This window comes from Podarcis melisellensis (genome assembly GCF_964234715.1).
Source record: "Podarcis melisellensis genome assembly, chromosome: 10".
In the NCBI taxonomy this organism is placed as follows: Eukaryota; Metazoa; Chordata; class Lepidosauria; order Squamata; family Lacertidae; genus Podarcis; species Podarcis melisellensis.
The window spans coordinates 46,035,723-46,061,966 of NC_138542.1; the positions used below are offsets into that span (position 1 = coordinate 46,035,723).

At 43.8% G+C, this 26,244-nt stretch overlaps 1 protein-coding gene across 1 annotated transcript in view; it reads right to left on the reverse strand.

The window, feature by feature from the left end:
• Window positions 1-26,244, reverse strand: part of GRAP2 (GRB2 related adaptor protein 2) — a 48,556-nt gene extending 22,312 nt beyond the window's left edge. The window contains exon 1 of the mRNA XM_081928423.1: window positions 26,021-26,244. The gene's annotated coding sequence lies outside the window, so the exon portion shown is untranslated. The remainder of the gene's footprint in view (window positions 1-26,020) is intronic.

The following is a 26,244-nucleotide window of genomic DNA, read 5'->3' on the forward strand; positions in this document are numbered from 1 at the left end:
AGGATCTTCTTCGCACACTTCCTCCTGGGTGTCTTTCGGCACTTTCTGTTTCCTTGTTGCTTATTTTAGATGAATTTGAATTCATGTGACTGAACACGAGACAGGCAGAATGGAGGCCAGGCGTCTGGCAGCCGACACCCAGATTAGCTGGCACAATGTGACCTTGTTGTCCAGCATTCTGTTTAGGCTGCAGTTCCTGGGAAGTACATGCCGTGTTGCTGTACAGCCTTACAGCTTGGTCTGCCTTGAGTGGCAGTAGCTCCTGCAGCCTCTTAAGAATTTGCCAGTAAGGCAGATCCAGAGAGTTGGGAGGCTATTTAGCTCAATCCAGTGCTTCATCTGTCACTGCCAGTTTCCTCGCTCCCTCCCCGATTAGCCCATGAAATCCAATGCTGCCAGCAAAGAGTGCAGACTGGAGAGAGCCTTCAAAAGCTAAGAGCTATGCAGAATAAAGTAGTTACAGATGTTGATTTACGATCAGTCAAATAAAAGATGTACTGTACACAGAAGCGGCAACAAGCTTGGAGGGCTGGGAGTTTTAAAACTTTATATCCGCAAAATGGAGATTTATTAAATTCTGTCAATGATTAGAATCATACCATGCATAGGACCTGTTTTTATATCATTCTGGAAACTTTTATTTCATCATGGATGCCAGTACACTTACTCATTTTGTACAGAAAATGTAAACATAGCTTACAATTGGCAATGATGTATCTTACCACAATCCACCATTAAGAGTTTTCTCAATTAAATAACAATTTCCAGAAGAGTAGCTGTGTTAATCTGGTGTGACAAAAATGCCTTGCAGCACCATGAAAACAGTAATCCAGGATGAGTCCTTTAAAAGAGGCCCTGTGGATACAGAGTACACATGTTCTGCAGGGCCTCTTTTAAAAGACTCACCCTGTATATAGCTGCATAGTTGAACTTCCTGATAAATTATAACCCCGCAATTTCATGTTGGACACTCAGGGCCGTCTTTACCCAGGACTGTAAGGGGTGTGGTCACCCGGGCACCGAATTCTGGGAGGCGCCAAATGTACAGTGGTACCTCAGGTTACATATGCTTCAGTTAACAGACTCTGCTAACCCAGAAATAGTACCTCAGGTTAAAAATTTTGCTTCAGGGTGAGAACAGAAATCGTGTTTCGGCAGCACGGCGGCGGCAGGAGGCCCCATTAGCTAAAGTGGTGCTTCAGGTTAAGAACAGTTTCAGGTTAAGAACGGACTTCCAGAACAAATTAAGTACTTAACCCAAGGTACCAATGTATACCTACTGTAATCCGGTCCCTCTCGATTGGCGGCAGTGAAAAGCAATGGAGCGAAAGTCCCACCCCCTTCCGTCACTCTGTTATTCTGTAGCGTCAAATATTGTAGCATCAAATATTCCCGCCGAGTCAGGAAAATGAAAGCAGTTATTTCCGCTGCGTCGTTGTTACAGGTGAGCAATTCTCCTCCCCTAAAAAGGTCAACAACTTTGGCTGCCCCCTTCCCCAAAAAGCTCAATAACTTTGAGTTCGCCCCCCCCCCCCCAAAAAATCTGGGGGTGGCTAAACTAAATTTGGAGGCTCTGGGCCAATTTTTGCACCCTGGCAGCGCATATGCTAAAGACGGCCCTGTGGACACTACAGTATTAACGGAGCAATTCAACCTGCTTTTGCATCCTTCACCCAGCCGCTCCTGGCCTCCCTAAGACCCTGCTGGTCTCTGCCTGCAGAGGGAGGCAGCTTCACTCCATTGGCACAGAGTTCCCTTCTGCCCACCACACATGCAGTCAGGCAGAAGTCTGAGCTGGCCTGGGATACACTGGATCCCAAGCTAACCCTGATGTGATCACATGACAGCATCAGGAACAATCCAAGCTCAATTGTTGTGCTTAACCCTGAGTGTTAAGTCCAGTTGCGGACGACTCTGGGGTTGCGGCGCTCATCTCGCTTTACTGGCCGAGGCAGCCAGCATTTGTCCGCAGACAGCTTCCGGGTCATGTGGCCAGCATGACTAAGCCGCTTCTGGCGAACCAGAGCAGCGCACGGAAATGCCGTTTACCTTCCCACTGGAGCGGTACCTATTTATCTACTTGTATTTTGACATGCTTTCAAACTGCTAGGTGGGCAGGAGCAGGGAGCAAGCAACTGGAGCTCACCCTGTCGCGGGGATTTGAACCGCCGACCTTCTGATTGGCAAGCCCTAGGCTCTGTGGTTTAGACCACAGCACCACCTGCGTCCCCCTGGGGGGTTGGAAGGCTCCCTAAATAGCTAACTGTCCTTATGCTGCATCTCTTAGAGGTATGGGCTATCCTGGTTTCTGATAGCCCCAAAATCCTGGTCTTAAATTAAATTCCCTGCTGGGGTGAATAAATAAAATGCTAGAGAATCTTCACATAAGCTCGTAACATTCCTAATGATAGAAAGCATATTGGAAATTTACAGCTTTATGAGAAATCTCTTTGCATGGATGTATCTTAAATGAAACAAATAATGTATGAATATAAATCTACCCCCCCTTCTTACTGCAACTGCACTTTTTGTGTACGATGCTTATTTTCTGTGCCTAATTATAAACCAGTAGCTCATTCACATGTGCTTGTATATATGGTTATGTTATTGGTCCCTGCAGACTGCACTGCATACAAGTTTATCCCTACATGGTTACAGCCTCTGCCCACCTATTTACATACCCTCCAACATTTCTCAGATGAAAATAGGGACGTCCTAAGGAAAAGTGGGACATTCCAGGATTAAATCAGAAACCGAGATGGCTTGTCTAAATCAGAGACGTCCCAGGAAAATAGGGACACTTGGAGATTCTGTACCGCAGGTACAGGAGATGGTGGGGGCATGTATGGGTCACAGACCGATATGCTTGAAGCAACACCCTTGTCTGGCTTTCCCATGTCACATCATTCATTATCTATCAAGAAGCTCATATACCAAGATAGTCTCCTGTTGCATTGGACTGCAACACCTGATGGGAGTTATAGTCCAAATCATCTGGAGGGCACCTGGTGGAGGAAAGTTTTGCTAAGGCATCAAAACAGGCACATGGGAAACTCCCATGAAGATATGTGTTTGGTAATTTATCCTTCATCTCTTGCCTGTAAAATGGCTTATAGTTTAAGACAATTACACAGTCAGAAAGAAAGGATTTTTATTACATCTTGAGGAGCTGCCTATATATTCAAAAACCCTTTGCAGGCTAAAAGAGCTATCATAAACTTGTTGAAAAGGCAGTTCTCAGGATAGGCATGTGTTGGCTTGCTGGCTGATGAATGAGTCAAGAACACCATTGTCTAGTGCAGGCATAGGCAAACTCCAGCCTTCCAGATGTTTGGGACTACAATTCCCATCATCCCTGTTGTTCTAAACATCTGGAGGGCCGGAGTTTGTCTATGCCTGGTCTAGTGATTTCTTTGATCATGACTGACTCTTCAGGTGCACTGGGACACTCTGTATGCATGAGTGCATGTGAGTGTACGAAATCATGTGCAGCGTTCTCCGAGTGATCAAGGGGAAGATGAGGAGCATATATACCCATGGATGAGTTGTTTGCTTGAAAGGTGGTCATTGTGGCAGAGACAGTAACATTGCAAAAGTACTGCTGACTTGCTTTAACTAAAACTATGTATGCATTAACAATCCTTCCCATTCCAGTGTGTGCTCCCACTAAGTTGGTTGAAGGCCCTGCTCATGTGATATTAGCCAATGGATCTTTCTTCAAAGCAATTTCCATTTGATTTGAAAACATATGCTGCTGTTAAGCTGGGGTGTGTACATTTGAGATAGCCATTGCACATGCACAGATGACAGCTTCATGAATACGGGTTTGTGGGGGAGGGGGAGGGGGCTTGCAGGTACAGAGAAACCAAACAGATAATGTGCATTGGGTGAAGACATCCCCACCTATTCTCTGGTGTGTACAGCAACTGCAGATGAGACTTGAAACAGTGGGGAAGAGCAGTCACCCCCCTGCATTTTAAGCCATTACATGCAACATTAGCCACAATCTGCATCTTTCCTGCAATTTCTTGCAAAATAATGTGTTTTTATGTGCTTTCTTCCAAACCAGCTTCAACCGGTATTTAGAACAAGAATGACCTAGCTGTCATTAATGTGAACAGCATGGTACTCTTAATCTCAGGGCCATGGGTTCCAGCCCCACTTTGGGCAAAAGATTCCTGCATTGCAGGGGGTGTTGGACTAGATGACCCTTGTTGGTCACTTCCAACTCTACAATTCTATGAAAACACAGCCTTAGCAGAAGTAGAATCTTTTATCTGCAGATTCTAGTGGCAGTAACTAACCCTTCTTGAATAAAAATAAGTTTGAAAAATAACTCCCAGTAGGGATTACAGGTTTTAAAGATGCATTTTGGAAAGATGGTTTAAAACTCCAACCTCCAAAAAGACATTAATGATAGTTGAGGCAGGATCCCATAAAAGGAGCAGCATTTAGGAAGCGTAAAAGGACGACTCTTGCTTGTTTTTATTTTCACAGATTCCAACTTCAGTGAGAGACTGAGAAAGAGCCCTCTTGAAACAACTGAACAGATGGATTAAATGTGGTTGCTGTTATTTTTTATTTCCAGGGGCTGGATTTACAAGTGGCTGAAATATCATATATGCTATTCAGCTTGGCCTGAAAAATTGTGCTAATACCAGCACCTAAAGCTCTTCTTCAGCTTACTTCACTGCTCCTGACTAGTAATTTTGCCTTTGAAACCTGCATAACACTTTTCATCAAATGAACTTAAAGCAACCCCTAAATATTTCCTTGTGGATCTCAAAGAGCAGTACTGGATTCTTTTTGACCCCCCCCCCCCCTCCGGTTAATGGTTTGTTCTTCTCTATGCATATGAAACAGAGTTCCACCCTGACATTTGTGAGGGTTCCTTTCCTCTTGCTTTCGTCTTACTTATGTTCCTCAAGGACCTTTTATCCAAGATGGTATCAAAGGCCCTTTCACACTGGGAATGAAATCCTGTCTTTTCCTAAGCTGAGTCTCACATACATTTCTGCAACCTATTGAAGTTAACTGTTTGATTCTATGCAATATATAGCTCTGTAAAGGAAGCTGTTATTATTATACACACCCAGCCATAATTTACAATAGTCAATTACCTTTCTCCCTGCTGAGTACTGTGGGGAAAGCCTTTGCCTGTGTAGTTCTCAACAGATTATAGTCACTCGCTGACAGTGTATCCCGAGTCACAATGAGGCTTTAGAGCTCGGAGATCAACAGTTGACATGATTTTCTCACTGTGTCAGCTGCAGAAGAAATGCTGATATGCCCCTTGTACATTGCCTTCACAGACCTGACAAAGGCCTTTGACCTTTGTCAGCCAAAAATGATTATTCTCCATAAAATAGGATGCCTACCTCAGCTCCACAAGATAGTGTCCTTCCATGAGAACATGCCTAGCGCTGTCCCATATGACAGGTCATCCTTGGATGGCTTCCCTATAAAGAGTGGTGTGAAACAGGGCTATGTTCTCACCCCAATTCCCCTTGGCACATTCTCCTCCCTGTTTCTCTCCTATGCCTTCAGCTCAACTGAAGAGTGTGTCTTCCAAGAAGTGATGGGGGTCTGGTCAATCCAGCCATCTCCATGCCTGTACAAAAGCGTGGTGGGTCCTTATCTGAGAGATGTTGTTTGCAGATGATGCAGCCTTGACACCACATTCCAAGGAGTTGGTTCTTACCATCAGCCTGATGAAGACCAACGTCTTTGGTCAGGACATCACCAGTCACACGCCTGAGGTAGTAGGCAATTTTGTCTACCTGGGCTCCACCATAACCAGCAAACCTCTCCATCAACACTGAGCTGGACAAGCGTATTGGCAAGGCAGCTATGACATGAAGGTATGGGAGAATGTGATACTAATGTCCAATATCAAGATAAAGGTCTACTGATGAAGCAATTGTTGCCCCCCTCCCACAAAACAGTAGCTTTACACCAGCTGAGGGAGCAACCATGTTTTGCATGGCTGAGTCCAACCTTTTCCAAAATTCTATATGTTGCAACCAAACAAATTCCAAGTTTCATTAAAAGGAGCAGAGTCTTAAAGGTCAATTGAGAGATAGCACCACCAAATACTTGCATATCTGGTCCATGCCAGCCAGTCTATTGCACAGAGGAAAAGGCCATGTCAGGGTCCTGTTCTATGCATCATTAAAAGCACCAGCATTTTGCCAGGTCAGTTTGATACATGTTCTCAATGTATTATCAGTCTGAAGCTACATTAATTTTCATGACCTGGGAATTATCTGGAATAGAGCACCTCCTACCAGACCCAAACGAGCTCTTTACTGTATGGTTCCAGTGATTGGATCTATTGCCTACTGAGCATTCCAATGAGAGAGGTACTGTGAACTGCCCATTAGCCCAGCCATCTGGCAATGTAATAAGCTGGATAATTTCCTATACAGCTGCAAGCACCATCTCATGACAAAGCCCCCTTTATTCAATCCATGAAGCAAAATTGATTTCTGTTTCATATATACAAATGAAAACAACCAGTAATGCATTGTGGGCAACCCCCCACTATTTTTAAAATTATTTTAAAGTTCACCTTTCATATAGGTTTGTGCAGTTGTACGGAATCAGTTTTATACCACACCTGCAACTATATTACAGGCTCGCTACACTTTATGGTGGCACAGGCTGTGTTGAAATTCTATAACCTAAGGGTGGGAACATTTGAAAGCAAATATGCAACAGGCAGGAGGTGCCTTCCACATCCATACTTTTCCTCCCAAACTACCTCCCCCCCAAGTCTACTTTCTCTTAGATTACTAGTCTCAGAAACCCACTGGGGAAAAAATGGGGGAGAGATTTCAAAGGGAAAGTGCGGGCAGTGAAAGAATTCTGTACCCTCTTTCTTCCAGCATTAAGTATTAACACCTTTCCGATTTTATAGAAATTCACCAGCAACCTGCCTCCTAATACAGAATCTGCCACCATCACAACCAATTAGTGCTTGAGCTACTTTTGTTTAACAAGGGGAGCAAATTTACACTTATGCGACTGAGAACAAGGAATGGCCACACACTTTTGAATTTAAGAGTGGCTTACTCAGATTAATTTCAACAAACGAAATTAAACAATTAAACCGGTAGACATGTATGAGTATTTACAAGGCCTTTCATTTCGTCATAATACTTTAAAAAACAAACAGACCCAAAGATGTTTGGAGATGAGATCCAGACTTGTGTCTTTATCAGAGGACTTGCACTGATGATTGTTACCAATACAGCAAAATGCTGGCTCAGATCCCCAGAAATCAGAACTCCAACATACACACACACACACCATCCTGAACCACAGGGTACCTGGCAGCAAGTCCTGCTGGAGTGCACAGTTCTATAGCAGATGGTAGCACACAGTCCGGCAGACAAACAGGTCCAAAGCCCCAGCAGGCAAATTCCCATCTCTACAACTGATCCAAGGGTTAGGGCACATGGAGGTCAGTCCTGCATACACACAGCCCCAACCAGCTCTCTGGAACATCCAAGCCATGGTCCAATCAACCTGGGCAGTTGACCAAGCACAGCCCCTCAGCTCGGCTCCCCTTTTGTACTTTGCCTGCTGATTGCAGCATCTGGGCTTGACGAGGCAGGTGACCCTCACCTGTTCTGAGCCTACTTCAGCTGAGGAATCATATACCTTCACCCAAAGCTAACAAGCCCCACCTGGCTAGCTAGGGAACTGGGCTCTAGGCCCTGCCTGCCTCAGCTTCCTAGAACGCCTCTCCTGCTGCTCCCTATGCATCAGAACCCACCATGTTTGTGGAGACAGGGGCCCCTCTGGCTCTGGGTCCTGCTGCTCTGGTTCCTGTGCATTGACCCCCATCCCCTCACCACCCTCTGTCACCCTATGAGCACTTCCTACACCAATCTCTCCTCCCCATCCCCAGCTTGCCCCAGTATGTCCCAGTCCCAGCTACACCCTTTAGTAGGATTTCTCTTCCTCCTCCCTGCCATCCTGTCAGTTCATCACACACACACACACACGTCATTTTGAAATGGTTGAGACTCCCGTTACACAACTGAGTTTCTTTTTTTAAAAAAGAATATTATATACAAAACAGGAACAGAAATATCTCACTAAGGCAGCACTTTCTGAGTAACGATTCTACAGTCTTTGATTTCTTGACAAATTCTTTGTGTCAGGAGGTAAAGTCATTTGTGTGTGTATCTTTTTAACCCTTTTGGTTTTCTGTCTTGAAATGTAAAATAGCTATAAAAAATTTAAAGTAAATTTTGAGAGGAACAAGAGTGTAAGCTTCCCCCAGCTCAGGTTGCTTTAGTTAACATTTGAGGTTAATTGGAATTTGGCCCTCAGGCTCTCTTTTTAACAACTAAACTGGCCCAGCCATTTCTTAATTAGTTTGGCTCAGGAAAGTAATACTGTCAAGAATTGAGGAGGCAAAGCCTAAGAAGGTGTGATCTTGGAAGTGGGAGGATTTTCAGTTGTCATGTTTTGTAGTGAGCAACAATTCATCAGCCAACGGATAAAAGAGTGTTGGACTGCAAATTCACAACTAGTGGAGGGTTATGAATGGGAGCTGTCCAGCTTTTCTTCATCTTCCATCTATTCCTGTCCCACAGATGTGTCCCACATACAGCAATTCATCCTCTTCCTTGTAGCATCTCTGACTAAGGACAGCTGGTTTAGGACATGTGTAATGGCAAGTCATTAACGGGCAGTTATTGCTTCAGAGAAGGATCAAGTACACAGGGCAGGCATGTGTGTCTGTGCAGAGCGTTACCAATATATCTTTGTCAAGGCCGGCTGCAACTCCTGCTTTCTGGATTCTGCCCTCAAATCTCGGAATGTGATGCTTCGGCTGCCCTACTCACATCTGGTCTAATGGATTCATTTGTGCCAGTCACTTCATTGCAAACCTGTAAGCACATTCCACCATGGGCTGCTTCTTATTAACCCTAGCCCACCCCACTCCAATTACAGACTGCTAATTTAATTGCTGGCTCATGCACTTCAATTTCTCCTCTGTAAAATTCAAAGAATAATGACCTTAACCCCATAGAAATATTGGAATCATTTAGAGGGGTGTGGTGGGGGAGTCCTCTCATATATAAATAATGGAATTATTATTATTATTATTATTATTATTATTATTATTATTATTATTATTATCCCTGCATAAGGAAGTTTTTAATGTTTGATGTTTTGTTGTGTTTTTATATTTTGCTGGAAGCTGCCCAGAGTGGCTGAGGCAACCTAGTCAGATGGGCAGTGTATAAATAATAAAATTGTTGTTGCTGCTGCTGCTACAGATCATAGGTGATTGTTACTCAGGAGGAACACCTAGCTTTCTCCCTGAGGGACTATGTATTAAAATCATTAAATGGGATTAAAGCTAAAGGTAAAGGGACCCCTGACCATTAGGTCCAGTTGCGGATGACTCTGGGGTTGTGGCGCTCATCCCACTTTACTGGCCGAGGGAGCTGGCATACAGCTTCCTGGTCATGCGGCCAGCAGAGGTGAACCAGAGCAGCGCATGGAAACACCATTTACCTTCCCGCTGGAGCAGTACCTATTTATCTACTTGCACTGCGTGCTTTCTGCATTGAGAATATTGCTATGGTTATTATGGGGTTTAGAAAGTCATCAATCCAAGTCTTTATTAAGGGTTTATTTAGAACTGTGGCCTGTATGCTGGTTTTCATGTACTTCAGGGAAGCCCACAGGCAGGGCATGAAGACAAAGGCCTTTTCTTCCATTTTCCCACCCCTGCACCCCGGCAACTGATAAGAACATAAATACATAGGAAGCATCTTCTGGATCAAGCCAGTGGCCCCTTTAGTCTGTTGCCCCTGTGGGAAACCCTCAAGCAGAACCTGAGCACAAGAATATTCTCTCCTCCTGTGGTTTCCAGCAACTGGTATTCTGAAGCACTACTGCCTCCCGCTGTGGAGTCAGAGCACAGCCATCACGGCTAGTAGCCATCTCCATGAATACATCTCATCCAAGTTGTTGGCCGTCACTAGTGGTAATAAGAGTTATATCGCCTCTGAGCAAGGAGGTATCATTTAACTATTGTGGCTTATAGCTGTTGACAGAATGATCTTTCATGAATTTATATATGGATTGTATGATGACTTTAGTAAGGATTGCACATAAAATTCCAAATTCCAGTAGTGGATGGATGGTAGAGAAGGAATGTAACACAACTGGCCACCCATCAGTCACACATCACTGTCTTTGCAGGACAGGGTGGAAGAAAATGTTCACAGACAGGAAAATCTTAGATTCAGCTGCAAGGTGAGGGGGAAAATCAATGCTTGCAGATGAAAATAATCGTGACATTCCTATCACTGGCAGGTCCATAGACCTGAGCAACAATGATAATGGTCGATCCTGCCTTCTCAGTATTCCCTGATAACAGTTTGAGCTGTTGTTAAACTGAGCAGGGGTAGCATAGTCACCAGAACAAAATTAAAATGTGCTGCATGGGTGGCTGATTTTCTTTCCTGCTAGTCGGCAGGAGAGAGAGGGAAAGAGAGAGACTTTTCGCTACTGCTCTGCAATTCTAGCCTGATTCACTCAACCAAACATTCATTTCCAGAATGTAAATTATCCCTCTGATGAGTGGTCTGTGACTGTGGTGTCTGCTAAGCCTTCATCTTTGCACCAGAAAAGGATGATATTTCTTTTCCCTCCCCACCTGCTGATCTCTGTCTCTCATGCGGCTTTAATCATGATAAATCTATTCTAATGTTCTTCATAAGACAAACAATACACCACTAATCTACCATGATCTGGGTTCTGGCATCACTGAGATTAACCTTTTATCTATTATGTGGAGTGCAAAGTTAATATGCTCCCTCCCATTAACTATTTGTTATGTAGTGGACCCCACTCTGCTTCACATTTGCTACTTAAAAGTCAGCAACTGAAAAATGCATCATTTGAAATAAGAAATGTGCTTAAAATGTCTTTCTTTTCTTCCTCTAAACTACCCCTCAACTGCCTTGATTCTACCAGGACAGTCCCTGAATTGATAAAGCCACCACAGTTTCTGATCTGAAAGTGAGGTGTTGTGATTTCGAGGTTTTATCTCTGCCCTCCAGCGCCACCTTGGCTGTGGATCCTGCCTCTCTGCCTTGTGCAACATGGTGGCCAACTCCAAACTTGGTGGCACAGCTTGATGATGTCATTTGCCAGGGCACTTCTGGGAGTCAGAAGCAGAGGGTGTGTGCGTAGGCTTAAAAGGGCAGCGGTGCAGATTGCAGCTGTCAGTAGCGGTGGGTGAGCCTTGAGCGGCTAGCAGGATGGGGGAGTGGGTGGGGGGAAAGGGAAGTAGGGCTGGTAGCTGTTTCAGTTACCATAGAAAGCCTACAACTTGATCCTCTTTGGGGACTTTTTCTTTTCCTAAATGAACTCTAGTGCCAAAACAAATTAAACGAGCTTAGTGAAAGTAGCTTCTGGGCAGAGGAGATGCACTGAGATTTAATATCTGCCGACTAAGCAATTTTATCAATATTAAATTAATTGTTTCTGGAGCAAGAGTAATGGTTTCTGGGCCTTAAATCCAGATGAGCAAAGCAGGGAAGTAAGTATAGGAACTGCAAAAGTTATCCAGAGATACAGGACGAAAACAGGCTTTGCAGGAGTTTAGCTCCATTGTTTAGTTTCATCTCATGAAGTCTTGTTGCTATGCACTTAGATTCCAACTGACTCTGTTCAGAAACACATCCAGTCATCTGGTTTGCTACGTCTGTTTCCTATGCCTGTCATTGAGAATATCTTCTTTCCTTTTCCTTTAACTGCATCATGGCTTTTAATCTATAGCTAGGTAACGGACCGGTGGTATGAACAGCAGTGGGTTTCTCTCCAGGTCACCCACTAGTAGGGTTGCCTTGTTTCAAAAAGTAAAAATGAGGACACCCTGAAAATTGTTGAGCTTTTCTAAAAGAAGACCCCAATAATGCCAAAAACCCCATGATTTTTTGGTGAAAATTTCTCATGTAACTGGTGCCTAAAAGCCTGTAATTCTGCATGATAATCCCAGTTAGGTTTCTCAGAGCAGCTTCTAGTCGCAGAATGAGAGCAAAAGTGCAGTGTAATTTTTTGGTTTACTTGCCAGGGCAAACTGCTGCCTTCCAGAAATTCCCCCTTCTGCCTTTGAAATCCTGGTAGGGTCTGGGAAATCCGGACGTATGGGCAGCCCTACCCACTAGCTTATGACAGGTTGTGGCCATGGCCACAAAATCAATGAATTACCCAGTTTCTTGTTAGCCAAGTAGATAAGCGTAGATGCCCTTTTCTTAGTATTCATGGCATGTTTTTCATTCCCATGACAACAGTGAAGACAATGATGTTGCAGCCTGTTCACCAGCTTAGGTTAGCTGCAGCCTCCCTGTGCAGCCAAGGCACACGTTGCAAATGTAATCAGCAATCTACCACTTCTCTGAGATCTTATCTGACGAGGATCTGCAGCAGGGAACCACAAGGTCTTCAAGCCTCTTTGTTAGAATGTGTGTGGCAAAAATTGGAACTTTGTGCAAAGTGCATGATGACTCATCTGACATTTTCAGCTTGACTGAAGACAGTGGCTACCTTTAATTCTAATCTCAATACACTATCCACGCTTATACTTTCAGCCGGTAGGAAGAAATTATTCTGCATGCTGCATAGATGCAAAAATTCAAGGCGATGCGAGTTAAAGCATGATGCTATGCACATGTGGGAGCAAGTGCTTGCAAGCATAAAGGACAAACTCTAGACCTTGAACTGGTCTGGATGAGGATTTGCCTCTACATCAGTGTTTCCCAACCGGTGTTCCGCGGCACACGAGTGTGCCGTGAGACGTTGCCTCGTGTGCCGCGAGATGCCTGGAGGGAGGCGGGCGAGTCGGGCGGCGAGAGGCGGGGCGGCGGCGGCGAGGAGAGGCCGCGCCTCCTGCTGCTGCCTGGCGCTCCTCCTCGCAGCCGGCAGCGCTGCCTGGGCGCCTCCGCGCGACTCTGCCTCGCTGGGTTTGGTCTCCCAGCAGAGACGGGTCACACGCGCCCCTCCCTCCCTCCCTCAGCCTGCGCGGAGGGAGAGCCAGAGAGAGGCATCGCTCCTGCGCGGCGGGAGAGGGAGCAGCCGGAGCGATGCCCCGAACGAACGCATGGGACCGGAGGGGAAATCCTCTCCGAGGCGGATTGAGCGCAGCTGAGAGAAGCCTTTCGAGGAGCTGCCGTGTCCCCTGGAAACCCCCTTCCCAGCTCTGCCTCAGCCGCCGCCGCCTCAGTTGCCGCCGTCCCTCAGTCCCTCGCTCTGCTGCCTCCTCCCACCCCCAAAGCTTGGAGGTTCCCCAGCAAGGGGGAGGGAAAAAACTTTCACTTTTGTGCGTCCCTCCCGGCGTGACGCTGCGCGCTGACGTCACGGGGCGGGGCTTTAATGGTGGTGTGCCGCGAGATTTTTTTTCAGTAAACAGGTGTGCCGTTGCCCAAAAACGTTTGGGAAACACTGCTCTACATATCTTCCCTTCCTCCCCTGTGACTCTGTGCCCCTCCTATTGTCTCACCATCCCACCTTGGACCAGCTGCTGTCACTTCAGCCTCAGGACCAAAGAAGGGGAGGGATAAGCAGCAACCCTCCTCTTGAAATGTTACTAGTGACATAGATGTTAAGAGTAGTAGTAGTAGTAGCAGCAGCACAAAGGTATAAGAAGCAGAATTTTACGCAGCTAGCTTTCAAGTGCCATTGCAGAGTTATAATAGATTGCTAAGAAGCATGTGAAGGACAACAAAAAGCGTCTCCTCCATGGCTGATACCAAGGACAGATGCTCAGTTTGTCCAATGTGTGGGGCCAGCCCTGCATGCATGTATTTTGAGTGAGGGTGTCAAAATTAAGCAGGTCATTTGTCTGCAGCAGTAAGAATGAGCATACAGATACTTGGTCCTATTCATTCATTTATTTGCTTTTACATCCAAGGAACTCAAGGTAGTGCCCATGGATCTCCTGCTTTCCCTATTATCCACACAGCAACAACCCTGTGAGGTATGTTAGGCCTCATGGCTGAGCAGGGATTTGAACCCTGGGGTAGGATTTGACTCCAGCACCCTAACCACTATGCCACACTGGTTTCATGTTGCCTATGACAACCTTTGCCAACCTGGAGCCTTCCAGATGTTTTGGACCACAACTCCCATCATCTCCAGCCAGCATGAGTTTGAATTACAACTCCCATAAACCCCAGCCAGCATAGTTGTGCTGCTGGGAATGCTGGGAGATGTAACCCAAAGCTTATGAGGGCACCAGGTTGCAAACACAGTATATGAACCTAGCTATATACCAGTTAATTGCCTGCCATTTTTGTAATTTGTGGGAGTGTACACAAGTGCAGCACAGGGTAGGTGTGCCTAAAGCATATACAGTGGTACCTTGGGTTAAGAACTTAATTTGTGCTGGAGGTCCATTCTTAACCTGAAACTGTTCTTAACCTGAGGTACCACTTTAGCTAATGGGGCCTCCCACTGCTGCGCGATTTCTGTTCTCACCCGGAAGCAAAGTTCTTAACCTGAGGTATTATTTCTGGGTTAGTGGAGTCTGTAACCTGAAGCGTCTGTAACCCAAGGTACCACTGTACAATGGTTACCAGGCACATTCGCAATGCAAGCCTATTCACGTCTACTTAGTTCAACTAGGCTTACTCTCTCTGTGCATAGCATTGCAGTGTCAGTTTACATAAGGATTTCCTTGTGCTTCTGCATCCCACATAGGATGACAGAAAATCTTTAGATGGCCCTAATTGTTTTGGCTGAGAATGGACAGATTTTTCTTTTACAAATTTCATATGGAACACCTGACACGTGCCCTTGCTGAACTTGCTAGAACATATAAGAGACTAACTACTGTGCATTGGCTGGATTATTAGGGGTTTGAACATGAGAAGCCAGGCTTCAAATTCTATCACAGCTATGAAGGCCACTAGGTGTCTATGGTCAGATTACTGTCTCTCAGTCTGCCTTAATATGGTGGTTGGGATGTCCTTGGAGAAAAACAAGTAAAATAAGACCATCAATGGTGCCATGAAAGTGAACACACACCAGGGAACCATCCTGACATATAGAAAGATAAGAACAAGGCGTAGGCTTGAAGAATTATATATATTTTTACACACACTATGGATGACACCTGGACATTGTTCCCAAATTAAACTACAGTATTCATGTGGAAATCTGAATGGCAAAATCCTAAGTTAAAATGTTGAATTCTGAATTGTATTACAAATATGTGTACATGGTGGGTGGGTGCATTAGCACTGTGATTTGTTGTTGTTGTAATATTTTCCAGCCAACTTTGTAGTGTTCCCTAGTACTGTTCATTCCCTGCTCTTATTTCATTAATGTTGCTGTGCACTGAGCTGACATTTTCAGTGAACAATTTATAATGAGGCCTACAGCTTCTTGCTTGATGGTAACAGCAAACTGAGGACTCAGCATTTTATATGTATAGTTACTTTTTCCTAATGTAAATTACTTTACACTCATCAACACTGAATTTCATCATTTTATTGCCCACTCACCTAGTTTTGCAAAACCCTCTAGTAATTCATGATACTCTGCTTCTGACTTGACTATTCCATTAATTTTGCAAACCCTACAAGTGTTACTGGCTTGCAGTTCACCTTCCTGCTCACATTGCTCATCAATGCATTAAATAATGGAAGTCCCAATACAGAATCTTGGAGAACACCCACCCACACCCACCCACACCCTAGTTACATTTTCTGCTTTGCTACATAGCTAGTACTAATTAGAAAGGATCCGGCTGTGTGGCTTACCATGAAAATTACACATTTATTAATGCAACAGGAAATGCTTTGGAATAATAGGTAAAAGCTTAACTACATCAAAATCATTTTAAAACATACGACCATTTACTATTTTCAGATGCAGCATAATGTAAAACAGCTTCTTGGTCAGCAGTAATAAGATATGAAAGCAGGACTCTTTAAGGAAATGGTGGTGGGTGGATGTGCATGATTTGCCCTTGTATTTACACCAGGGGGATGATGAAACAACTGAGATCAGTATAAAGTAAGTACCTTTGCCCTAAGTGCTTCTTATGTCTGCTCCCAGCAGCCAGGAGCTGCAGGGGACATCAGTCCTGGCAAGGAAGCCCTGCCCACTGCAGGACTAACACAGTTATTGGCAACCTGGCACCCTCCAGATGTTTTGGGCTTCAACTCCCATCAGCCCCAGTCAGCGAAGTTGTCTAAAATATCTGGAAGGAGCCAAGTTGGCAAAGGCTGGGCTAACATCTAACTGGTCTGGCAGCCATTTCCAGGCTGAGATAATTTATTGTGAGACCAACAGTGGCCCATATTCAGCAGCAGCAGAGGGGCAATTATTTTTTAAAACCACGAAGACAGTATCTTGCAACAGGTAGGTACAACATCCTACAAACACTTTCTGTCCAGGAAAGTCTCATTAGCGCCTTGCCAGTCGACACTGTAAGGCTAGTGCTGCAACTGCACGTCATCTAGATTTTCTGCTAAAACTAAGGGAGGCGGGAAGGAATGCCAATTCCAGAATAAACGGCTGGAGTGGAACCAAGCTTTCCACCAGCACTTTTCATTCTTTGTCTGGAAGATGAAAATTTCCTTTCTGTATGTTGGCATTCCCAGTCATTGGGTGAATGGAATCAAGGGTGATTTGGTTTTCTGAAAGGGTCCAATACATGATGGATTTCATAACCCCTGTGCACTGAATGAAGAAGCTAGATTTTCGTATAGGTGTGTGCAATAAAAGCTTATGAGGAATGTGCTGCCTTATGCAATACAAAAGGCTATAATGTCAGGCCGGGCTTCTATTCTGCAGAATAATTATGCTTCCTGGAAAAGTATAGTCCTTAATAGGACACAGAGAGAATAATGATACAGAAGATTAGGCACTGAACTTGGACAAGGTTCAGATTCAGTTTCCATCTGATGGCATCTCTTTCTTTAGGCTTTTCATATCAGAAAATGGAAAAATTGGGGGACTTCTGCTGTCCTTCCTTTTGGCTGACTTGGAAGCCCAATATCTAAAATGCAAGTCATTTCCCACATCCAATTATGGAGCGACTTGCCCTCTCAGGAACTAATAACCTGGATGAACTTTGCCTTCTCCTCAACATTCTGAAATATTTTATATTATTACCTACAAGCTTCAGCTAATAAGGTGTAGCTGCTTCATTGGTCTCCTAGCTATTCTCAACCCACTGTCATTTTTTTGAGCCTTTATCATTCTGTTTCTCTTGTACTTTGGGGGAAAGATGAATCCCTTCTGACTTTCTTTGTCAGCTGAGATATTTTTGGGAAAGGCAGCCTTCTTATGATACAAAAGTGGGCCAAGCTTTCAAAAGGACCACCACAACCGACACACATGCGCGCACACCACAGTAACTTTCTATGTTGTAATCAAAACAAGCGCTAATTTCTAAGGTAATTTATGCATTAGCCATATCTGACAGAGGAACGTGAAAGCTGCAGGTGCTGCTGCAAAACGTTAAACAACATGCTCTTCATCCGGGCCAATAAATTAATGGATCCTTAAAATTACTTGATGTAATGATGTCAACAATATATAATACCTCCATGTTCACATAATGTTCAACCATAATAAAGTACAGAAAGTGCCTGGGTACTGAATTCATTTTTAAAAGGTGTGTGTGTGGGGGGGGGCGAAATAGTAGAAAAATCTCACTATACTAAAGAAAAGACAGCAGACATTAAATGAAACTGGACATTATAGCAAAATAAAGCAAAATGAACACCTTGTAAGTATCCAGTCAACCCTTCATGCCAAACAGCAGTATAATAAACAGCAGAGCAATTGCAACCTCAGATCAATGCTGCCGCTGGCAGCTAGGATGTGGTGGGCAGTCTCCTTCTGCCATGCTTGGCCATGCTCTGCAGAAATTCCTACTCTGCCTGCTGAAAGTGCAATGGGGGGGGGAACACTACTGGTGCTACTGAACAATTATAAATCCCCGAAATGGGGTGTCACAAGGGAAGAGGGGACTTGATGATGCAGACTTTGAATCCAAAGCTGGCTTTCCCAGAAAGGGGCCCAATGTGAACCCCTGAACTGCACAAGCCTGAAGGTGGTGCAGAGAATATTGGTGGGAATACTGTTCTCTCACCTTCTGCCCTGAGCTTCAGCAGCTGGCAGGGCTGCAGCTGTGGGGGAGAATGCACCACTGCCCCATCCCCACACCCCATCCAGCTATTCAGTCTTGGGGAAAAGTTAAACAGCTACAACGCTCAAAGTTTTGCATGGGCATACTGAATCCTTTGAAAGATGAACACATTCAATAGTACTTCAAATGGCGCTTTGCAATGCCCTACTGTTAGAGTGCTGGGTACCCTCCACCACACAGTGGCATTCAGCAGGGGATGCTGGCAACCCTCCAGAGAACTGCCTCACAAGCCATTGGCTGGTTACTTGTAAAGTGATGATAAGTAGTTACAAAGGTATCAGAGCTGACATAGAGATACCTTGCCACACCCTTTCCTACCTTGGCACATGATTCCCCTGCAGCACAATCAGCACACAATGTTTTGTGTGTTGGCCAAGCTATGCAGAACTTTAGGCTCAAGCTCTTAAATATACATGGCTGGATGTGGATTTGGGTGAAGACCAACCTGGTGGTCTCCCTCCTCCATTGCTAAGTACTTGTGGCTTACCTGGTAACATTGGCAGGAAGTGCTAGGAAGGAAAGGCAGCTTTCTGAGCAGTGCAAACCAGCCGAGTCTAGCCACCAGGGCATTTAGGGAAATCAAAATAGTGGGTGGGAGCTGGAAATGTTGTTTTAAAGGTGATCTCAGGGAAAGTATTAGCGCTAGACTGTGCCATAGACCTGGGGCCTGGCAGCTGCACTAGAATGCCAAGTGCTCATGCTGGCCTTAATAAAAATTCAACAAAGCACACCACAAGAGCAGCACCACCAAAGTACGAGGGAAACCCCAAACACAGAAATCCAAGCGCAAAGCACACATTTGTTAATATAAAGGGTAGTTACCACAGTAGGAGTAGGTAGCATAGTGGCACTTTTTGTGGCGAGTAATTTAAGATATTACTACCAACACTACTACTACTAATAGTAATAATGATTCTATATACTGCTTAATACCAAGATAGACATCTAAGCTGTTTACAGATATAATTTTGAATAGCTAGAGGCTATTTGTGAGTTTTGTTTTGACATTTGGCTTTTCTTTTCTTTTCTTGAAGCCTAATACCAGTTGATAGTTCCACAGGAAAACAATTGCATACTGATTTTTCTGGAAATGTCTCTCTGTTTAGTATATTCATCACAGTGTTCTGGAGGAAATGTAGATGAGTAAAAATGATGCTAATGGCCTCAGTTTGAAGGATTGATAGTGGAAGACACCATGCACATGCTTCCAAGGAAAAATGTGTTTACAAGTATAAAACCATTGGATTTCCCCGATGAGCAATTTGCTCAAAGTATGTTAGGATTTATACAGGCAGCATTAACAAATTTGTCTCCTGCTGCACTTGTTAAACTTCTGCTTTTTCTGTTTGAAAATTACGGCAAGAACATTTTGCTACAATGGTAATGAATTCAAAGTATATTTGAAAACAAAGACAAGTCGCTTGTGCCTTATTTTAAATGAAGCTGTGGCGGTAAATACATTTAGACAACTGTGAAACAAGAGGAGGAAAGGTGGGGAAATAGGTGGCCTCCAGCTATTAGTCTTACTATTAGTTGTTAGCATACTGTATCTGCAATGTTAAAGGTTAAAGGTTATTTGCAAATAATGGGTGCTTGCCACCAAGAGAATAAATGATGTTTCCCTGTTCACACCACCAATGCTAGCTTTGGAATTGAGGCAGGCTGCTAATATTCTCTCTGTTTTCTTATTTCTGCATAGCTGACCTGTGATCTCAGAGGCGTAATAATGTATATTTCTCAACAAGCCTCTGAAGTTAATCTCTTCTGCTGCTATATTTAAATGGTTCTGAAAAGGCCTGCCTAATCTGATGATAACAATTACATTTTCAAAGAGGGCTCAAATGCAAAGGCAATCGTTTCCTTAGAGATTTGACTTTTTTTATGCAGGAGAACAGTATTCCACTGATTCTAGCTTTGAAGATAATGATCATTTTCCAATGACAAGGACAAAACCATGGCTGCTTTAATTAGCAGGCTCCATGTAGCTCATCTAGCCAGAAGTCAATGCTGGAAGCATTTGAATAAGGCCACACATCCTTTCTTATACTGCAGGGATAATATCCTGAAGGCTGAAAGCCATTAACCAATGCAACTATTTTATTATCTAGTTTCAGCCAGTGTTGTACAGTACTTCGCTGTACAGTTTGGGGAAGGGATGTAGCTCAGAGGTAGAGCAACTGTCTTGCATGCAGAAGATCCCAGATCCAATCTGCTGCATCTCCAGGAAGGATGAGGAATCCCTTGCCTGGTTGGCCACTGCATGTCAACATGGATGATACTGAGCTATATGGACTAGTGGCCAGACTCAGTGTAAGAGATTTTCCTATGTTTGTATGCTTTTATTTCAAACTAGCAAGAGTCCCATCAGATCTGATGTGTGTGGCGGGGCAAAAGAGAAAAGGCAATTTGGTATCAGAGGACCCAGTCATGGCTAGGGTGTGGAAGATGGGAGAGCAGATTAAAAGGGTAGGGCATGCAAAGATTCAGGTAGGTAGCCATGTTTGCCTGACGCAGTCAAAATAAATAAATAAAATTAATTTAAAAAATTTAAAAATTGTCCAGTAGCACCTTAGAGACCAACTAAGTTAGTTCTGGGTATAAGCTTGAATGAAGAAGTGTGCATGCACACAAAAGCTTATACCCAGAACAAAATTAGTTGGTCTCTAAGGTGCCACTGGACAATTTTTTAATTTATTTCGAGGGCATGCAAAGTGAGAGCAGGATCCCAGGGGGAAGAAGCCCGCCAAGCGAGGCTGGGAGCAGGATGCAAGTCTTCTGGGCAGCACCACTCCCCCAACGACCTCATTCAAGAGGCCAAAGTTTCCCCACCTCTCGTCAAGTCAGAAGGTCATATAATATCAGATTGGTTTTGAAAGATGCCAACATATGTAGCACATGTATAAACAGCAACAGCAGCACTATCTGGCAGATTGAAATCGATTGGAATTTATGCTCAAGCCTTTTTGCTGAATGACAGCGGTTCTCAAAGGGTGTGGCAGGAAAGGATGACAAGTGTGACAGGAAGATTCAAGGACAATCAAAGAAATATTTAAACATTTCACTGGTATAGTATAGTATAGTATAGTACTGTATAGTATAGTACAGTACAGTACAGTACAGTATTTTTTTATTTTATTTGCAGAATATGGAATGATATCTTCATCAACCAATGGCCACAACAGCTAGAAGTCAATTGCAGCCCAGTTTAAGCCTCTAGTGCAGGCTTCCTCAGCCTCAGCCCTCCAGATGTTTTGAGACTACAATTCCCATCATCCTGACCACTGGTCCTGCTAGCTAGCAATCATGGGAGTTGTAGGCCAAAAACATCTGGAGGGCCGAGGTTGAGGAAGCCTGCTCTAGTGACTAAGCTCATTTTGGATATACAAGCAGAAACAGTATCCATTCCTCTTTTCAAGAGTACTGGCTACTTCTACAGTTCTTAATGACATATTGTTGTGAACAGGGATTTTTAAGATCAGAAAAGAGAAAGGCTTCTTTGTGTTGTTGAGGAGATGAATTTTTCTCAAATTAGACCTAATATAAATGAGATTATCCAGCAAAGCAAGCTCACACCTCTCACTGAGTTTGTATAATACGTAAAGCATATATAGTATGTAAAAGGCTTGTTTATAATTATATTTTGGAAATGATTCACGTTCTTATGTAGCTGCATTGTTTTATACTTTCTGGCTGTCCCCTGATCATATTATAAAGTAGCTGTGTTCTATGTTATAAATCAAGCATTGCTAGGAGTTGTTTCTTTTTGTTTTCCAATGTATTTATCAATAAAAAATTGGGTGTTGAGGGAGCAAATTTTTATTTTGGAAGTGTGGCTCAGAGAAAAACGTTTGAGAACCACTGCTGTACGACTCTGTCATATCACTTCTTAATAATGCCTCAACATGCGCATCTGAAGAATAACAACATTCAGCTTATTTATTCATTCTAATCCACCCAGGCTAATGGATCATGATAATGAGAATGCAAGTTTACAGGACTCATGGGCAATTAAAGCAGAAGTAATAAAGGCTTCCTTCTTCCCTTTGCTGGAATTATGTGTACTATTACTAGGGAAGAGAAGACTAAGCCAGGGTGATCCTGAAAAATACACCAAATCACAAGGAATGTTTTAAAAATTCTTCCTTTATTGTTTTGATTTTGTATCATTTTTTTTAGTAATTTAAATTCTAAATGGCTTTGAAAAAATGCTAAATAAAAGTGTGTGTGTGTGTGTGTGTGTGTGTGTGTGTGTGTGTTGTTGAGTGACTGGAAGAGGCAGGCTTTTAAGGTTGTGGTCCCCAATGTGGCACCTTTGTGCATTATATATTTTGTAGTTTTATATTTTGCTTTTGTTCTGTGAACCTTCGGGTAGAGGGCAGTACAGTGGTACATTGGGTTAAGTACTTAATTCATTCTGGAGGTCCGTTCTTAACCTGAAACTGTTCTTAACCTGAAGCACCACTTTAGCTAATGGGGCCTCCTGCTGCTGCTGCAGCGCCGCCAGAGCACGATTTCTGTTCTCACCCTGAAGCAAAGTTCTTAACCCAAGGTACTATTTCTGGGTTAGTGGAGTTTGTAACCTGAAGCATCTGTAACCTGAAGCATCTGTAACCCGAGGTGCCACTGTATGTAAATTCAAACAACAACAGTGCCCTTAAGCACCCCCCCCCACTTAGCACCTGCCCATCCCATTTTTAAAATTAAATAGTTGGTTTTTTTTGTTATTTGATGGGTGTGCCTGTTTTGTGGGGATGTTGTCTGCTTTTGTCTGTGTTTTAATTGTTGGGGCCAATAGTTGCTTTGTCTGTTTCTTTGGGTGGGTGGGTGTTCTGAGTATTGCTTGATTATCTTCTGCAAAAGAGGTATTTCACGATTTCCTCAATCAATTTCCAAATGTGCCTGGCAAGTCCCAAAAGGTTGGGGACTCCTGACCTAAAGCCATCTGTGAGCTCATTTGTTGGCATCTAGTCAGGTGAATTGACACACAATGACCTGCATTGACAGTCAAAGTTGGGTTACTACAAGGTGGGCGGCATTTTAAACTGAAAGGAAGCCCAGAAGGGGGAAGGTGAGAAGTAGCAATGATCACAACAGGTGTAACAACTTAGTACCCTGCAGATTTGATGGGAGCTAATAATAGTGAACAGCCAAAGCTCTTGGCATTAACGAGGCCATCTTTCAGCAATTACCTACACCGGAGATTGCATTTTTGAAGGTAGTAAGAGAAAATTAATGCCTGAATGGGAATCTCATGCAGTTGACACTGCGTCAGACCTTTTTGTTCCAGGTGGATCATGGGGCTTTGGCCACAGCTTCCTGTGTTTGATGGCACTCTGCTGCCTCTTAAGTCAGCTAGCTAATTTCTGGGATGGCCCCATTGCCACAAGGAGAAAATGGTCTGAATGGGAGAGGATTAAATTTACTCTGTCAAAAAATAGCAATAACCCAGAACTGTAAATTGAACCAATTGAAGATAATGGAGATCGGGGGGGGGGGGGGAGAGATGGAACACAAGTAACAGAGTGATCCACCTGGTGATTCAAGAAGTTAAATTAGAAGAGCAGCAAAAATAAAAATACACGGGGAAATAAAATCACACTCCCCCAATATTTTTTTATTTTTTAAAAAATAAAGAGTGAAGAGAATGTAGGCAAGAAGGTGGGCCATTTGACGGAACTCTAATCCAACACAAACTGTTATTTCCACTCCAATAATGCATAATATTGGGACTATCACACTAGCGTAAAAATGACATTTTGTGTGCGGCATATTTCATCTCACTTAGAATCATAGAACAGGAAGGTACCCCAAGGGGAATCTAGTCCAACCCCAGGCAATGCAGGAATCGTTCCAGCCGATTCAACAAGTTGAAAAAAGCCGTTCAAAGTACAACAACAAGAAGGGATGAACTATAAACATGACAGTGATCCCCTCATCTGCTTTGAACAGCTCTCCCATTGAAAGAGCAACAGTTTGTTGTACAAAGGAAGATAAAAAAACAACAACCAGATCAACTTCTCATACTGTGCAAAACCAGCAGAAGACAGCAGGGCAGAGTGGGGAGTTAGAATGAAGTTTCCACACAGCAGATACTCTGCTACAGAAGTGGCTAACCTGTGCCTTCCAGATATTGCTACACCACACACCCCGTCATCCCTGACCATTGGATCTGATGGGAACTGGGGTTCAACAACACCTGGAGAGCCACAGGTGAGCCACCCCTGACCTAATTTCACAGCATGCCACATCCTAGTGTAGTTGCCTCCCTTAGGTATAATGTGCTTTGAAATTTGAGAATGACTTTCCAAGAACTAATTATGTTTGTTTGGGGACCAAGTCTCAACAGCCCATTTGTCTTCCCTTTGCCCTAAGTGCAAATACAAAGTCATTTGGTCAATTTATGACCCAGACCAAACTATCCCCACATGTACAGCTGAAAAGCTTTCCAGGGCTAAGGTTACTTGGTGCTGGTTTGAAGCTGGATTCTCTCCTACATTGCCTAACTTTCTTCTATGTATTTTCCTGCCTAGACCCTAAGGGCTGAACCAGTCACTTGCCCTGGTGCTGCTGTCTTGCTTTATTTTATTTAACAAAACAGCAGCACAAGGACAAGCTGCTGGCTTAGCTTTTAGGTTCAGCTGTCAGTAGTGGTGGGTGTCAGATTGAGACTGTGTGGGGAGTGGGGTTTTAACCCTTGTGCCACCATAGTCTCAGTCTGAATCAGGAGCCATTGCACCTGTCTTCTGCAACAAGTGCAAGCTCTCATTTGCAGCATAGCAGCTGCTGGGGGTGGGGGGAGGATTCTGATTAGGACTGTGGAAGCAGCAAAGAGTTAACCCCCCCATCTCTCAACTCATAGTCCTGATCTGGTCGTGGTGCACACACACACACACACACACACACACACACACACACATCCCCCACCCTGCCCTAAGATCAGCTATTTGTTAAATAAAATCTAACTTTGCAGTGGTAAGCTATGTGACAAGTATCACATCTGCTTCGACCCTAACAGCGTGGCTCAGATCTGGAATTAGGAATGTAGCCAAAATGGATACAATAGGCAGCTATCAACATGCAAACCTCAAGGTTTGCAGAAGTGGGGGCAGGAATTGTTTGGAAATGTAAACCCAGGGGGACCCCCCTCCCCCCAAAAAACACATCCCAGTGAGGACTGAGCATGTTCAGCAGCCAGGGAATGCAGGGGGTGGGGGAGAAAGAAATAGAAAACTTTGGGGGGAGAGGCAGAATGGAATGGAATATCCTGAAATAAAACATGGCTGGCTAGTAGAGATGGACAAATCTGTCAATTTCAATATCTATCGGCTTCTCATTTGTCCAATCTTAAGTTCAATTCTCCACATTTCCACATCAGTCTGTATTTTTTTTTAAGACCTCATGAAAATTCATCAGCATTTTAACATGAATGTAGCCTAATTTACGCATTTGTATGCAATTTTGCATTACATATACATTTTTGTATGGCAATTCTCTGTAATATACTGTATTTTTGTATGTTATTTTCACCAATATCTTCATTTTTTATGCACACTTTACCCTAGTATATGCATTTTGTACCTGTTGCTTGACTGGAGAACTGCAGTGCAAATTTCGGAAAGTGCAAATTTTGAAGGATGTTTTGGCCCACATATTATTTTGGAAAGGGTGAATTATGTAGGTTATGCTAACTATTTTGAATCTCTCCCCCATTCCCACTGGCTAGAGCACTTGGCAGGATCACTATGTATTGTAGCCCTTTATTGCAGGTCTTACCCATTCTACCTAATGTTCATTAATAAGCAAGCATTAACCACATACCTCTGGTAGCAGATTGGGCTGGAAAAGAGAGGTGACTTGCTCCTCTTTACTAGATCTCGTCCTTGCAGAATTTACGAAGTAAAACTATGATGGAGTTCCATGACACATGACCAGCCTCACTCTCTCCTTCAGACTAGACCCTTGCAAAGTATATTTTTTTCCAAAGCCATTCACTGTCACACTAGGCTTTCACCACTTAGAACTCCCCCCTCCTTTACCCACTC